General features: G+C 44.7%; 1 protein-coding gene across 37 annotated transcripts in view; it reads left to right on the top strand.

Annotated features, from left to right (window-relative positions):
• The window catches only part of LPP (LIM domain containing preferred translocation partner in lipoma), a 352,923-nt gene that overhangs the window by 72,053 nt on the left and 264,472 nt on the right, over positions 1-16,398 (top strand). For 32 of the 37 annotated variants that reach the window (XM_085587199.1, XM_085587195.1, XM_085587219.1 and 29 more), the window contains one exon: positions 10,222-10,320. The exons of the other annotated variants lie outside the window; for them this stretch is intronic. The gene's annotated coding sequence lies outside the window, so the exon portion shown is untranslated. The remainder of the gene's footprint in view (positions 1-10,221; positions 10,321-16,398) is intronic. 37 annotated transcript variants of the gene reach the window in all.

The following is a 16,398-nucleotide window of genomic DNA, read 5'->3' as shown; positions in this document are numbered from 1 at the left end:
CTGTTAACTAATAGCTTCCTTGACAGGGATGTGACTTTAATCCTTTATGGAAAATGATTCTGCATTCATCCCATAGCAGGAACAGGGCTCAGATCTGTTGGGTGTTCCCAGCATTGCTTTTACTGGTTGCAGCGGCCATTAGGACCAGATTTGTCCAGTGTGTCCTCATGGGAAACACTGGAGGAACCTGGATCTGTTGTCTCGGTGAAGATGACCATCATTGTGTCAGGAGTTTGGCTCTTGAGCATTGCAGCTCTGTGGTAGATGCAGGAATTTGCCCAGAGCATATCTCTGGGAATGACCTGTGGTCCTTGGGTTAATATCCATATAATCCAAAGGCAGCAGCTTTGGTGGATGGGCTAAGTTTGGATTGATTTTTGAAGGCCAAACCTTGTGCAGTGGAGAAAGAGCTGTAGGTGTGGCTGTGTTTGTGACAAAACTGATGCCTTCCTGCTGTGCTGTGGCTGCACTCCCTTTCTGTTGTTGGTCAAAGGCAAAAGCAGCTGTGAAGTAAAAAGAGTAAAAAAATCCCAAACTCCAGAATTTATGGTCAGTTGTGCTGACCCTTCTTATATTTCCTGCTTTGCAGGCAGGAGAAGTGGAAGCTATGACCTGTGGGGGCACAGAAACACTGTTGAGAAAAAGCAAGTGTGAGCTTGGCTGTGAAGGGACTTCTGGTCCTCAGTAGCTTTGCAGTGAATGTAGGTGACTGCCCTAAAGGTGATGTTTTCAGAGAATACCTTTGTCAGGAAGGTGGTGAAAGAGAAGGGAGATAGTCTTTCTCATGAAGACATTGCTTTTGATTCTTACTGAGCAGAATGAGTAGGTTCAGTCTTGGCATTACTGGCCAAGCCCTCAAAGCGATGACTCTTGTGTTGAGGCACAACAAACTGAGGTTTCCCAGTGGTAGCTTATCCCAGCTGGTGTCAGAGCAAGTGCCAGGGAATGAGGGGTGAATGCTTCAGGAAACCTTAGGCAACCAGCTCACCTCCAGGACACACGAGCGTGCTGCTTCTCAGCTCTTCTGAGCTGCTCCATGAGCCTGCTGCCTCCTGGGAAATTGGAGGCATGTTAGTCATTTGTTGAAAGTCTGTTTTCTTTCCATTTTTGTTCTAAATACTGTGTTATTTAGACAGCAGGGGTGAGGAAGTTTCTAAGCTCTCTGCTTGGAGCAGGGTGATTGTAGACCACCTATTCCTGGGCAGGAGGTGGCATCCCTGGGGAGGCTAATGGTGGCTGTGCTGAGCCATGGGGCAGTGGGTGATTTCCCACAGGTGGGGGACAGATATACTTGTCAGGGACATGTGTGGGCCTGTGTGGGGAAGGAAGCATTCACTCATGCTCCTCACAGCACACAAGTGTTTTTTGCTAATCATTCCAGCCCGCAGGAATTTTTTATACTGATTTTTGGTGGTGGTGGTTCTTTCATTCAGTCATTATTTTTTTTTCTTTTCCCTCTTTTAATTGTTGAAGCTGTTTTTAATCCCTGACCATAATAAAGCCACACTGTTAACACAAGCAGCGGGGTAGCTGAAATTGCAGCTGTACTACAAGCTCTGCTTTTAATTTCAGGCTGTTATTAATGAGGCTAGAAACTTTCCCTTCCCCCAGCTGAGTTTCAACCGTGTGTCTTCATCTAAGCCGCTTCATTCTGTGCTTCAGAGCATCCCTGACTCTATCTGGATATAACAGGTGAAAGCTGAAGACTGTTTTCAGGTGTCATGAAGGGATTTCTGGCCACTGTCCTTCCCTTTTCCTCATGCAGGCAGCTCTGTGGAGGTGGAGGGTTGGGAGCGGGTAGCTGCAGGGGCTGGGACAGAACCTCCAAAGAAGAGGTGGCAATGGGGAACTGCAGCCCAGAGTTGCTAGTGCTGGGAAGGAGATGGAACTTTACATGCTTGACAAAGGTGAGAGGGCAAGACAGGGTGGTTGGATGGATTTGGGGTTGCTTTGAGTTTCTGCCCCTGCCCTTTGGTGCTAGGGCCAAGCATGAGGGGCTCTGATTGTTGGTGTTGCCATCTCATGGGGCAGCACCTATCACTCTCCATAAGGGAAGGTTATGTGGTGTGTGTCCTTCCCTCTCCTTTTTGCTCCTGCAATGCCCTGGGTGGCCACAGGAACAGTCTGTTGTTTACAGAAGAAGCAGTAGTGGCAAAAAGGTTTTATGTTTTTGGAAGGTAATATTGTATAATTGCATTTGGGATATGGAAATCCCAGTCTGCTGCTGAAATTGCTGCATTAGGCTCTAATTTAGGGATTGTCAGGACTCTAGGAAAAATTCCCAGCAATTTGCATCTCTAAAGTGCAATCCCACACTCCTGTTTATAACCTGTGTGTGATTAGAGAGGGCGTATTTCTCTGTGGCCAAAGGCACGTAATCCTCCCAGCCCCAGGTGTGTTCACTCCGGGCCAGGCTGGCTTTTATTTCCTGTGCAGGTATTACTTGAGTACTGCAAACCTGTGAAACAACCCTTTAGGACTGTAGCTGCAATAGTCTTCAGTTTTTAAGTTAACACACATCCCCACTCCTTTCCCTGCAATGTAATAAAGGTAATTACTGCCTGTGCAGTGCATGTGCTTGCTGCTCTGCAGGAGCACTTGCTGGGCTGGTCTCATTCAGCTGGCTCCTCTTTGGATCCTGGATCTCCAGACCGGGGTCTGAGCCTGACACTCCATAGCGTATGCACTAGCCTTTTTCCTGGATGGATTTATTGGATTTCCAGTAAAGACAAACAAAGTCTGAGGTCCAACGGTGCTGAGCAGGCAGCGCTGCACTCACTGGTCCAGCCTGCTGTGCTCAGCTCCTTATACGGCCAAAAGAAGGAAGAGGAAAAGCGGGCGCAGCGTGAATACCAGACATACAATGCATTCTTCCCAGCTGCAAACTTGGAATTCGCTTTTCCCTGGAAAGTGGGCCCTCTGTATATCCATTAATTCAGGCTCTATACTGTTGAGCAGGAAGAGGGAAGCCAGCATTGAGCTGGCTCTGAGCAACATACAATTGTCTTGTGTAAAGGAATTTCTTTTCTGTGAGGGTTTTTTTTTTTTTTTTTCGCTTTGGTGGGAGACAGTGGTGGGGACAAGGAATGGGAGAATGGGCCAGGTTCTCCTGAAGTTTGCTCTGACTTGGCAAGCTGCAAGTAGGTAGACTGCAATTACATCTATTTTGTCCATATAAAAATCAATCCGATTCATCATTAGCCTCTGCCTTTAAATTATGTTTTCCCTGAATAGCATCTTCCGGTTAGTGGGAGGTGGAGGGGAGGTAAGGAAATCGATTCTATTACTTCATTCATCATCTGGCTTCAGCCTCTGTTGTTTGAATCACTGTGCACGTGAGTGGCTGTGCTCGAGCTGGAAGTTCTCTATCTGTTGGATATGGGCCCTGTTATCTCCAAGTGGGCTGGGGTTTCCAAGCACTGGTTTGTTCTGTTGGGTGCAGCACCTTTTTGAGATCTTGAATGAGGAAGGTCAGGCCAGTCCCTCCCCTCTCCTGGTCTGCCACTGGTTCACAGGGTGCCAAGGCACTGGGAACTGAACTGCCATGGCAAGTGGTGTATTTCTAAGATTGTTTGGAAGCCACATTTGGAACTGGAAGCCACAGTAAGGTGAATCCTGGTGCTACCTGTGCCCTGGCAGCTTGTCTGCCTGTCAGCACCTGGGGCCATGTTAGCAGAGACACCTCCAGCCAGCCCTGTTTGTGCCTGTTACCCCAGGGAGAGCTTTTCCAAGACCACAGATGTGGCTTGTGCTTCTGTGATTGCTCTCTGTGTTTCATGGGGGCCAAACAGGTGGGAGAATCGGGCAATTGTCACTCAGGTGAAAAGCATTTTAAAAAAGCAGCTTGACAACCTTGAGTCATGTTTTACTGCCTTGGGATCAGAATGCCTGGAAAGCAGTTCTCTATTGTCTCTTCACAGGTCTTGTGGAGGTGATGATGCTACTTAATTTCACAAGCTCCTTTCATCTAGCTCCTGCACCGTGCTTTCCCATCTCGAGGATGGGCTGTGACAGCACTTGGCTCAGGCAATCTGTGTAGCTTTGTGAGGATCCCATCTGCTTCTCTCCTTGACAGCTGGGTTGTTCCATGTTACTTGGCTTCTTTCTTTCCTGTAAAATCCAGCACGTTATTAGGACCCAAAATAGTAGCTCCTCTGGGCCATGTTGTAGTAGGAGGGTGTTTCATGATGACAAGTTCCAGCACTGTGTGAAGGCAAAGCCCTTTTATACACATGGGGAAATAGCAACAATCTGCTTGCAGGTCATGCATGGCTCAGCTCTTTGAACTTCTACATTGTCAAGTGTTTGCTGTCTCTGTTCTTAGAGACTGTACTTTGTAAAAAGCACTGTAAATTATCCAGCAAGGATAATAAAGGAGTTTGATGGTAGAAAAAAGAGGAATGAATGGGAAATTTATGCTAATGGAAACATCTGTTGGGTATTCTTGTTACTTTTTCGCTATCCATCCCCACATGCATCCAGAGGTTGTTTAAAGTCAAGTGGAATAGAGACTTAATGTTTTCCTCTGAGTGGACCTTAGACTCTTGTGTCTAGGTTTGGGTTAGAGCTCTCAAGTGGTTTTTTGGGCACTGTTTCATGTAAGTGCACTCTTGAGCATTTGGCTATAAATGCAGCTTAATGATGCTCCTTGTTCATTAGCCAGAGCTCCACAAAAAATCGGGCAGTGGGCTTGGTGAGTGTTGGATTTGGGGTCCCTTAATGTTTTGCCTGTCTGAATTCTTTATGGTGGTTTTGATGTGGATGATAGCTGGCAGCTGAGAACAGGAGATTGGCAGGCTGGTAGGACTGCATTCCTGTGTCCTCAGATGGGTGTGTTGCTTGCAGAGGGCTCTTGGATGCTGCAGTTACCTGACTTGTGTACATAGTTTAGGAACATCATGAGTTTTGTGGATGCTGAAACGTTGCAGCCTCTCTGTCTTGCTTTCATTTGTGCTAGGTTTAAATGGGTGTAAATTTCCACTGGTTGCTTTTCTAGTTCAGTGAAACACTGAACTGGTGGAGAAAGAGAAAAAGACAGGTGACTGGTAAATATTTTTAAGCATTGGGGTGCTTTTCTTTCCAGGATGTTATCTTCTGTGCACCCTCCAAGTGTAGGGGAATGCTGTGCTTCTGTTCTTTTTATATTTTTTATTTTGTGGCACTGCCTTGAGGTGTCTTACCAGAAGTATGGGCTGTCATTATTAGAGTATCCTGTAAAACAGCTGTAATAATTGCACCATGTTCTTTATTCCTGTCAGGTTTATTCATAGACTTTTTTTTAAGGCACACAAGGGACTGTCTCTGCACACATCATTGATTTTGCTAATAAAATCTTATATTTTGATGGTACATTTCATTGGAAAATCATTAGCTGCTCTATATGACTTACAGTATCGTGGGATGGGAATGTTTCCTATTGCCTTCATGGAGAGATTGATCTAGATTGATTTCTTTGATTTCTTAACAGCTACTGGGAAAGGGCACAGATTCAGATGCCTTATCTCTGCTCCAGTCTCTCTCACCAAGGCTTTTTGTCCTGCAGGGAGTGGAGAAGGTGCTTAAAACATGTTTCAAGTTATTCTAGTGCAAAATGTGGGGAGAAGACACCCATTGGACCATGGCCACCATGTTGTTCCCAGTGGTCTCTCCATGTGAGATTCCTGCTGGCAGCTGTGACCATAGGTCAGGTGCTTGGGTGGAGAGCATTGTTTCTATTCAGGCTATTCAAGCAGGTTAAATTGCCTCTCAGCCAGGAGAGTATCAGCCAGGACATGCTTGAAAGCCTCAGGCTGCTCTTGCTGTCCCTTCTAGCTGAGTTCTTCAGGAGCTTGGATTAGCAGCACATGGTCTTCAAGCCCAGAGCCCATGGAAAGGTCCAGAGTGAGGTGAATCTGGGCACTGCTCTGGTTTATTTGGCTGTTAAAGGGCTTTTCCCCTGTAAGGGAGTGTTGGACTGGCAGTCAGAGAGCCACCACTGAGCCAAACTCCAGTCCTGTATTTAGCGGCAATTAGCAGATTTGAGTGTGTCCTTCATTCAGCCAAAAAACCTGGGAGATGACACAAGCCTGTATTTTATTGTATTCACTAATTTAGTGAGAGTGTGTGTGTTGTATTTGAGGGAATGTTTAGTGTTCAGGTTTGTAGAGCTGAATCTGATTCTGTTTTACAGGAGACAGCCCAGTTGTCCATAGCAACCTGAAATTGATTCCCCCCCCATCTGCTGAAAGCTGTTCCCTCTTGAATCATCCCTTTAATTTAATACAGTGAACAGGATGTCCCTGCATGCAGAACCCTTTTTTTTTTTTTTAAACAAGTAACCTAGGCAAAAAAAAAAAAAAAAAAAAAAAAAAAAAGTCTTATTTGAACAACAGCCTTGCCTCTGTCTTTATTGCCACTTGGCATTAGTCCTTGTTGTGCTGTTTCCTCGTGCTTTGTTTCAGGCGTTGGAGGCCATTATCAGTATTGGTTAATCACTGCTGCTGCCACAGGGGGATGTCCCCCTGCACACCCTGGCCAACATGGCAGTAGGTCCCTCTTCAGCATGAAACACTTCAGGTTGTCCTGCTTTGTGCTGAAAAATCTATTTTTTCGTAGTGTGTGTACCATCAGTCCTGTGCTTTCCCCTGATGTGTGGTGGTGCTCACATGTGGCACTGGCCGTGTTGTGGCTCTGGCTCTGACCTGCCTTTTTTTGTGGGTCTTTCCAGTGCAAGCAATGGACTTGCTTCAGAGGAGGCTGGTTGGAAGGTGTTGGGGGAAAAAATGGGAAGAACTGCCTTGCTGTTTTGTTCTTATTTGCAAAATAAATTTTTGTCATCTGTGTGGTGCCTGAGGACTCCAAGGGAGTGATTACCCTGTCAGAGAATTGTCAGAGATGAGGAATTTGGGACATTTGTGCTTTTGCTACCTGGAAGAGCACTTGACTACCTTTTGGAAGAATGACAGCTTGTGTGTGGTCAGCGCAGAATGCAAACTCTTTCCACATTTGCTTGCCCCTGGATTTTGCACAGCATGGCAAGACAGCAGAGATTTTTTCCTGTGTTCTTTGTTCTTGCCCTGCTTGTTGCGAAGCCACTGGAGGAGGAGGTGTTGCTGGGCTGGGGCAAGGTGTGCCGTGGTAGCAGTTGTCCCACCAGACTGGTCCCTGTTGATTGTTCCACACAGAGAGAAGCAAGCTGCTGCTTGCATCCATGCTTGGGCCATTAATACAAATTGCACCAATCTGTGCTGTGAAATGTCTGCATTTTCCTGGCTTGTTTTATGAAAAGTTAAAGGGGTAAAAAAAAGCACACTAGATCAGTATGGCAGAGGATTCAGTTGCGTGTTCACCTGCTGTCACTGTGGGATGAAGCCATGTCACTTGACATGCCTCGTGTATGGCACTTGTTGAGAAGATAGTTATTTCATCTGTTTTTTTTTTTTATGTCAGTCAAAAAATGGTTTGTTTCATGTGCATCATCTGAACATTGCACTGAATAAGCTATCCAAAAAAGGTTAATCTTCAATTCTGTACTGCTTTTACTGTCGCATCCAACTGCTTCAAAGACAGCGATGAGTGTCTCTCTAATGATGACTCCCAGATACAGAGGTAGCATAGGCATCTACTTCTTTTAGGTGCCAAAACTGAGACTTACAAGGCCTGTTTTTTCAGAACACTTCATGTTTTGTAGTGCTGTACATGGTTATAGTACAAGTCTTGATTAAAGGTTGAACACAGAATCTCAATCCCTGCCTGCTAGTTCTTGTCTTTTCTGGACATAGTCCTTCTGTATCTTTATTCAGCCACAAAAGTCACAGCAGTAAATATGCGGGAAATTTTGATATATGTGACTTTGCTCTTATCGTTCAGAAGGTTTATGGCAGAGGCATAAATAGGATCTAATCTTTCCAAGTGACGCTCAGCTGCCAGACCACAAAGCTTCCTTTCTCATCTCCTTACTATTGCCTGCCTTGCATGCTCTCCTTCTTCTGAAAACTGAATGGGGGGAGGAAGCCACAGTCCCTCATGGCTACGACCTCCTTTTTGACATGACTTGGCTTTCATACACCACTGGCATGTAGAGTGGACATTGCTCCAGGTGTCAGTGAACTTCTTTGTGTCTTGTCCTTCCTCTCTTCAGCAGGAGTACTGCCTGCCCGAGAGCTGGGTATGATCTGGCTGAGTTATGCAGAAGTTCCTCAACTGTTGTCTGTAACTTCTGTCAGTGGGATATTTGTAAATTTAAACGCTTCCTCGCAGAAGTATCAAAGGAACTGAGGCCACTTTTCAGCATGGACATGAAAGACTTTCGCGCACTGGTGCAGCCAGGATTGCCATGGAGAACAAAGGCTTTTGCTAATCGCTTCTAATGCCTTTCAAGTTTATGCCTCATTTTTTCCCCTTTTTCAGATGGCCTCCCAGAGTACTGAGACTTCACTGACTGACTCACCAAATAATTAACAGGAGGAGGACTCAATCTCTGAAACTTTTGAACACCTCTTTTCATTTTCTTGAATAAGCCAGCACTCTGGCCAGGATCCAATTTGTGTAATTACATTTGACCTGACTTAATCCCTTGGCAGTTTCAATTGCATGTGGTAGTTGTCTTGGCTCCCTGTCCTGGGCTGCCATTCAATGCTACTCCATGGTTTTCAACAGCTGTCGTAATTCAGATGTACAAATGGGTGTATTTTCTTGGTGAAAGCATTCCTCATATCTCTATCCCTTGCTAAACATCCTTATCTCACTAGTATTTTGGGAGGTAATGTGTCTGATGCTGCAGATGATCTGCTGAAGTCCTTGGAACTACTTTCACCCTTAAAGGTGGGCATGCATTTAGAGTCTTTTATCAGTTGTCCAACATACATTTTGAGATTACTTTGAGTTTTTCACCTTCAGGCATTTATTGCTCAATCTCCTCAGCTACTCTGTAGTGTTTTAGGGACGTTATTGGTGCAGGTATTCCTCTTTAGCCTTGGAAACAGCACTTCTGCTATCCAATCAGTGCTAAACAGGAGTGTGTCACCTTCCTGTGCTGACAGCACTTGGGCTGGCTGGCTGTAAGTGTTGGCATTGCTAAGAGTGCAAGTGATGAAGGAAAGCAAAATCCCAGGGCAGCTGGGTAGGATTACAAAGGATGAAGAAAACCATCCCAAGCAGAAACTTGGAGATGGACAAAATGCAGTAGCCAAACGTACAGTCAGATGGATGATCCATGCAAAAGACAAGACACTGAGTTCTTGCATTGGCACATCCTTAGATGTGCAACAAACATCTTGTTTTCACAGCAAGTGACAAATTGAGTGTTTCTTGGCTTCAGCCATCGGAAAAGACGTATTTGTTACAAAGCCACTTGATCCTTTGGGGGCAGGAGTAGCTCCTTCTGAGCAGAGGCAGGAATTTAGATGAGATGGGGTGCAAAAGGTGATCTACTGGTGAAAGGTGCTGTTGTTGCAAATTGTCTGCTACCATCTAATTGTGAGTGCTACCATCTAACTCTCTGTTTTTCTGAGAGCCTCCATAAGTAGGATGGCAAATGTGTCATTGCTGCTCTCCCTTGTTGCCTGTTATCTTTCATGAAATTTGGGATGTTTTTGTCATTCAGATCTCTCTCCTGTGTTTCTGAGCACTGTTCATGTAGATAATTTCTTTACTTTTCTACGTTGTCACCAAACACTTGGATTTGTGAGAGATTTTGTTTTGCTAGGTAGAACATCCTGGAGATCAGGAAGTGAGGAGTATGTTGTGAATAAAAAAACATTCATCAGACCTGACTTTTGCCCTCTGGGTCTATTCCATAATTACACACATTTAAATCCCAGAGTGGACTGGAAATCTTGCCTGTGTTGGTTTCAGTGACACTGTAAATAAAGTCACCAATGGTAACATTAAAATTTGTCCCCTGTCACAGGGCTTAAAGGTTTGGAGTCAGAGCCATCTGATTTTGACATGTGCTGGGTATTGCTTATACCTTGGCAGAACTTTCTGCAAAGTCCATGAACACTTTGTTTCCTAGAGCACAAATTTATCAAACTCTTATGGTGGTTGTCAGAGAAAATGTGGCCAACTGAGTGGTGGTGCATGATGTATCTACAGTCAGTGATGCTGCTTTTGAAGATCTGTTTGCATGCTAAATAATGGAGTGCAGAAAATTGCACTTCAGAGTTGCTGGCTTTTCCTTTACTCCTGGACTGGACTCTGCCTGCCATCCTGAAGACAAATCTTTTATTTTTCTTGTTTCAGAGTACTTTGTAGCTGTGTGTGTCTGAATGCATCAGCCTCTGGAGGTGGGCGTCTTCCCTTGAAACAGCCTCGTGATATCCAGGTGCCTTCTCTCTTGGGGTAAGGAAAGACATACACATGCAGAGATTGAGAATGTGCTGTGAGCAGAAGCAGAATGGGCAAAGAGAGGACAAGCAGCACTGCCTCAACCTGTAAATTTTGGAAATGGTGAACTTGTCATGGAGGGAGGGAATAAACAAAATCTGTCCACTGTAAATAAAACAAATGATAAACTTAAATTGCAGCAAGGAAATTTAGCTGAGGTGTCAGTGAATGATCCACAGTAAGGATAGCTGAGTGCTGGAGTGGATCCCAGGACATCAGGCAGTTTCAGTCATGGAAAGGTTTAAGAACAAGTTGAAAGAGCAATAGAAGATGTGCTTTTAGGAGAACCAATTCTTCATGTGGTAGAAAAATAGACTAGGTGACTTCTGGAGAGTTGCACTAACCCACTGATAATTAGAAATGAGAATGTGTGAAATTCTTATCTGAACAACCTTATTCAAAGCTGATAAGGTAAAAGGCAAAGCTGGGTGTATCAATGCAGAATGAGCTGCATGGTTTAGGTGAAGAATTGATGCAGCACCAATTAATGCTGGTGCTCAGTGTCTTTGTTACGTGAGTGGTGATGTTGTTGTGGAGGGATGTATAAACTCAGGGGAAAGAAGAGGTTTAATCCTCTGTTGTTGGCATGTAGTGTAAACTTGTGGTAAAAACAGGAAGTTGAATCCGTTCTGGTTCCTCTGTAGTAAGTTTCTGGAAGTTTGGGTCACTTCCATGATCCATGTAAGGGATTTACTCTCAGGGGTGTAATCTCATCTGTTCAATTGTGACATGAGAACACAATGCTACAAATATACATACACTGAGAAAACCACAAATATCGTTTGGAACACAGAGAGAGGAACCAAGTGATTACTTTCCCTCTCTTTTTCCAGGGCTGATGAAGTAGAGGAGAGTTTAATTTTTCTTTTCTTGCTCTTCTGTTCATGTTCTCTATTGTGTTTCTTTGTCTTGTCTTGACAGCAAACACAGCAGGCTTTTCCTGAATTTAAAACTGCTGGCTCACCAGCTAGGTCTTGAAATTGTGTCCTGAAGATGTCTGCTCCTTTAGTTCCCTTGCTTCTTCCTTCATCCCTTCCCTGGGAGTTGCTGATGACAAATGGAGCCTGGTCTCAGGCACCCTCCAAGCCGTTGTATAACAAGAGGGGTGTTCAGGTGCTTTGTCTTCCTTGGTCCAGTGAAGAAGATCAGTGAGATACCTTCTTATCTTGCAGGACATCTGGAATTCAATGGGAAGTTCTTCAACCCCTTGTTGGACTTCGATTTCTTTAAAATTTACATTTCATCCATAATGTCAGCAAGCACTGGTGTCTGCCCTGGCATTACACCATTGTCTGATTGTTCCTTATCATCTCCTGTTTAGCAGAGATAAGCTGTTGTGTCTCAGGGGTATGAGGACATGGAAGAAACTTGCAAATAGCTCTAAGAAGTGCAGATGGTGTCAAGAAGAAAATAAGGGATGCCTTTCTGAAGTCACCTTTGTACCTGTTTTTTAAATTTTTTTCTCTTTTATTTTTTCTTCCTCTTGAGCTTTTCAATTCCTGCAACCATCTGCTCAAATCTTGAAAGCAAAATGTGTTCGTGGAAAGATGCAATTTACTGTGTTTCCCCCATGATCTCTTGATCTCAATCAATCAAGTAAATCCAAGACCTTGCAATTCACCTTGTGCAAGGACGGTTAATAAGTTGAGGGGTTGTGCCAATGGTAGTGATGGTTTCCCAGCCTTGTGCTTTTTTTTTAAATTTTTATTCTTTTTTATGGTTCTGACCTTTTGAACTGGTCAGGGTAAGATTCTTTGCAAAGAATAGTCCATAAATATGCCTGTCAGGACTGGACTTAACATTTGAGCATTGCTGCTTAGCAAAAAAAAGCAATATGCCAAAGTTCAATTTAGATTTCCCTGCAGGGTTGAAAATAATGACAAGACTCACTTGGCAGAGATGAGTCCTGCCACCTCTATGGGAGTGGCTGCTGTGTGGTCCTGCAGCACTTTGTAGCTGTGTGCCTAGTTCAGTTGTCTGTTTCTGAAATTTGGTGTCTGGCATCTCGTGCTGGGGCTTGTTTGGGGTGGAGGAGCCTTGGATGCATCTCCTGGCTCTTTGAGGTGCCAGCTCAGTCAATTGGTAGTTTCCCTTGATTTAGCAACTGATTTTTTTTTCCAAGTTCTGTGCTCCTTGCAATGCAAATGAGGGTTTGTGGAGCTGCCGTAAGCTCTGTCCTGCAAAGCCACCCTGTTCCCATCTTTTTGCTGCATCCTTGCCCTCAGTGCAACCAGCGTGGGTTGCAAGCGTGGCTGCAGAGAGCCCAGAGAGTCCTGTGGTGAGTTTTATTTGGTGAGTTATGTCCTGTGGGTTACATGCTGTGATCTCTGAGCCCTTTGGGAATCCCAGATTTCAGTGGAAAGCCATCTGGCTTTTCCTTGCTGTGACTATTCATGAAAACAGTTCCTAGATATCGCCCACCTAATGTTTGCCACCATGGAAGCGTGCATCATTGAGTGATAAGAATCTTGCTTTGCAGTCAGGAAATATCTGGGTGGTTATTGATGTTTCTGCTGTCCAGTAAATAGAATTGACTCCTGTGGGTCAATGAGAGCAACATGAGGACTGAAGCTGGAAACCAGCAGCTACTATTTAGGCATTAACCTGCACCACTTGAAAGCTACACAGTCCGTTATGTCCAAATGGTCTCTTTAGAGCCTGGTCATGAATGTAAGTATAGTTTCTCTGAAGCATGTGGCTCTTCTGAGTTCATTTTTTCTTCCTTCTGGAGATGAGAAAGCCAAGGTGCTGAAGACCACTTGAATTTTATTCACAGGAAGTTCATGGCTCTGGAGCCCTGAGGCTGGGTCTGAAACCCATGGATTTGGCCAAAAATCCCCAACAAAAAGCTTATATGTGGTGAAAAAAACTATGCCATCAGCTGAGAAAGCAATTCCCAGTAGACTGGGACTTGGTGGTGAAATAAAGGTGCAAAAAACAGTGCAGCTTGTGGAAAGTCACAGAGCACCTCCATGCCAGACCCCTGTGAGAGCTCAGCAGCTCTTGGTCCAAATCAGCTGTGCTGTAACTTGTGGTGGAATTGATGGGTCTGGTTCTCTGTCAACACTGACTGAAAAGTTTTAGAACAAATAAATAAATTTATCTTTAGGACCATCTTAAAATCCGGAAGTAATTTCTCCAGCACCTGTAAATAACTGAACATAAAAGGAGAGGATATGGGGAAAATAGGTAAGAGGGTGGCAGAGCAGAGCCTTTGTCTTGTGCCACACCCTCACAAGCCTGGTGGCCATGTTGAGAGTTGGGGACAGCTGTCCCCATCCCCACAGCTGCCATCCTCCAGGTGGCAAAGAAAAAGCCCTGCAATGTGCAGGAGTTCTGCATGTCCCAGAAGGCAACACTCTCCTTTCTTATTCCAAAAGGGACTGGCAATTAGCAGCAGGGGTAATAACCACCTGGAATTAAATTCTGTGGAAGCATGAGAAATAGTAGGGTATATTTGGAAGTATCTATTGCACATATATATTCCTCTTAAGAGAAACATGTTGGAGGTGCCATATCCATAAATACTAATAAGGCTGTTTGATTCCAATTTTCAGGTAAGATTAACATTTTATTGAGTATTATATCTGTCACATTCAATGCTTTAGTGTACCATCCTCTCAGGCTTATTAGCATAATTGCAGTGCTTAAGCAACAATAAAAAATTCAACAGTAAAATAGCGGTTAGCACAGGCAATTTGTTATCAAAAGCTTTTACTTAAGGACAGCTTTTGAGCATATTTATTATCCAGTTAGGGCTATACATTATTTTTATTTAGAAAAAACAAGAGGGAAGCAATGTAGGAATGCCTTTTCTCTTTTGGTGTCTCAATCAGAAGGCCTGAAAATTGGTCACTGCCTTTTTCTTAAAATCACCCAGCAAATTCCCTTGGAGTGGGGAGGCAAGATAACAAAACAGACTCTGGTCTGGAGCAGGGCTGTGACGTTAATAACTCAGCAGAACAATTCCAGTATTCTGATGCCAACTGGAGCGCCCTTTTAAAATTCCCTTGTTGCATCCTGGGCTCTGCAGATACTGTCCTTTGTCTGTGGCTGATGGCACTGTCCCTGGGGCACTGCAAGGGCAGGGGTGGCCCGGGCTCACACCCCAGAGGTGGCTGCAGCCCAAAATGCAATGCAGCTGTTGGGGTGATGCTCCCACAGATGAGGGGAGGGACTGGACAGGACCTGCAGGAAAACTGACTGTGATATCAGTGCTGGTTGTCTCTGAGGCTGGAGCAGAGGAGCATGGCCTGTCTGTGACAGTGGTGTACATCCCTCCTCCTTTCTTTTCTCACCTTGAGGACTCTTAGGGGAACAGTCCTTTTGCTGAAAAGGTATAGTGTAGATGTGAATGCACCTGTTTGTGTGCCAGCACTTGCACATGCATGTACAAAATCTCAGCAAGATTTTGTGTGTTAAAATTTTCAGCACATTTTCTGTTTGTACTTAAAATACAAAGTTGTAGCTCATAAATGAAGAAGTAAATAAGTTTTAAGCAACTCAAGAAGTCCTTAGTCTAGAAGGTCTATCAAGAAAAGCACATGGAATTGGCAGAGGAAGATTGCTGCTGTGATTGTTTGTGATTCCTTTGCTGGTAGAGGCTTTTTACAGATCCTCCCTTGCTTGTGTTTGCTCTTCCAACATCCTTCAGCCTTTGCTTGAATTGTTGTCCTTATTCCTGAGATCTCTGCTCACTTTCAGCATCCTCCCTGTCACTGCAACCTTGGTGCCTCTGCTCTCATGTGTTTTCCTCATTTCCTCCCTTGTTCTGGGAGACCTCCTTTGCCTTGTGCAGCTCTTTCAGAGGTCACTCTTCCATCTTCTTGATGGATGACTTAGGTGTGGGCCTGTTGCTGTGTCATTTTGGTGGTACCCAAAGCCCAGGGTGAGGATCTGCTACAGCCCTGGTGATGCCTTGATGGGGCTCACAGTCTGGATAAGAAAGATTGGTAAACTTGTCTGGTTTTTGCTCCCATTTTGACTGGTGTTTGAGCTCACTGTGAGGAGAAGTGAAGGCAGCGCTGCTGCCCCAGGGAAGAAGCTTGTGTTCATAGTGAAACAGGATGTGCAAGCAGGTTGTAGGAATTGGGAAGGGAGCACATGGAGACAGGTGAAACTGAATTGGGCACATATTAGAGAAGTGATGTGCTTGTGGGGTCCTCTTCACAAACACCCTCTTCTGCGAATGTGTGAAATTTGAAAGGAGCTGGTTGTTTCAGATCCCCTTTTCTTCTTTTTTTTTTTTTTTTTTTAAAGAGGTAAAAAACCCAATGTTATAATGTTATTCAGAGATAAGTTTTATGTTTCAGATTCTGGGGTAGTTGTGAGTCTTTTGTTAGTACACAGCTCACTCTCATGAAACTGCCCAGCACTGCATGGTGTTTAGACTTTCTGTCAACAGAGAACTTGGTGATGCTCCTGAGTCTGGGTATACACAGAAAGTGATTGTGGAGAGCTAAACTTTGTGGGAACTTTGCTCTTGGTGGAAATTTGCCTGTGATTTGAATTGCAGTTGAAATACATGCTCTCTGCCTCCATGATCACCTCTAGGAATGGAGACTTGTTGCTGCTGTGTTAGGAACAAGCAGGTTCCTTCACAGCCCTTCAGCTCCCCATTATTGCCTCTTCTGGCTCAGCTCATCTGGCTTTAGTAGCCCCCAAGGCACCTGAGCATCTCCTGCTTGTATTTGGCCTTGTAGCTGGGCAGTGCTGAGCATCTTCTGATACAGCTAGGGAAGCACACTTCTAGCTCTGTGCACAGCCAGGGGGTTCCACATCCATGGAAGGAGTTGAGGAACCAGGGAGGTGTTGGGGTGTGGACATGGCTGAGGGCACTTCTGTGTGGCTTCTACCTGAGATCTATAATCATCCAACATTTCAGGCAGAAAGGGTCATGCAGGTCTTTTTCTCCTGGCTCAAAGCAAGGTTGGGTTTAAGGTGGGATGGGGCTGCTCAGAGCTTGTCAGGGCCGTGGTGACCTGCTGTGGCCATGGGGGATGATGACAGTGTATGCCTTAGTAACAAAAAAAT

The sequence above is a fragment of the Lonchura striata genome, chromosome 9 (assembly GCF_050655825.1).
Source record: "Lonchura striata isolate lonStrDom1 chromosome 9, ASM5065582v1, whole genome shotgun sequence".
NCBI lineage: Eukaryota > Metazoa > Chordata > Aves > Passeriformes > Estrildidae > Lonchura > Lonchura striata.
This window is presented reverse-complemented; position numbering and strand designations above follow the sequence as displayed.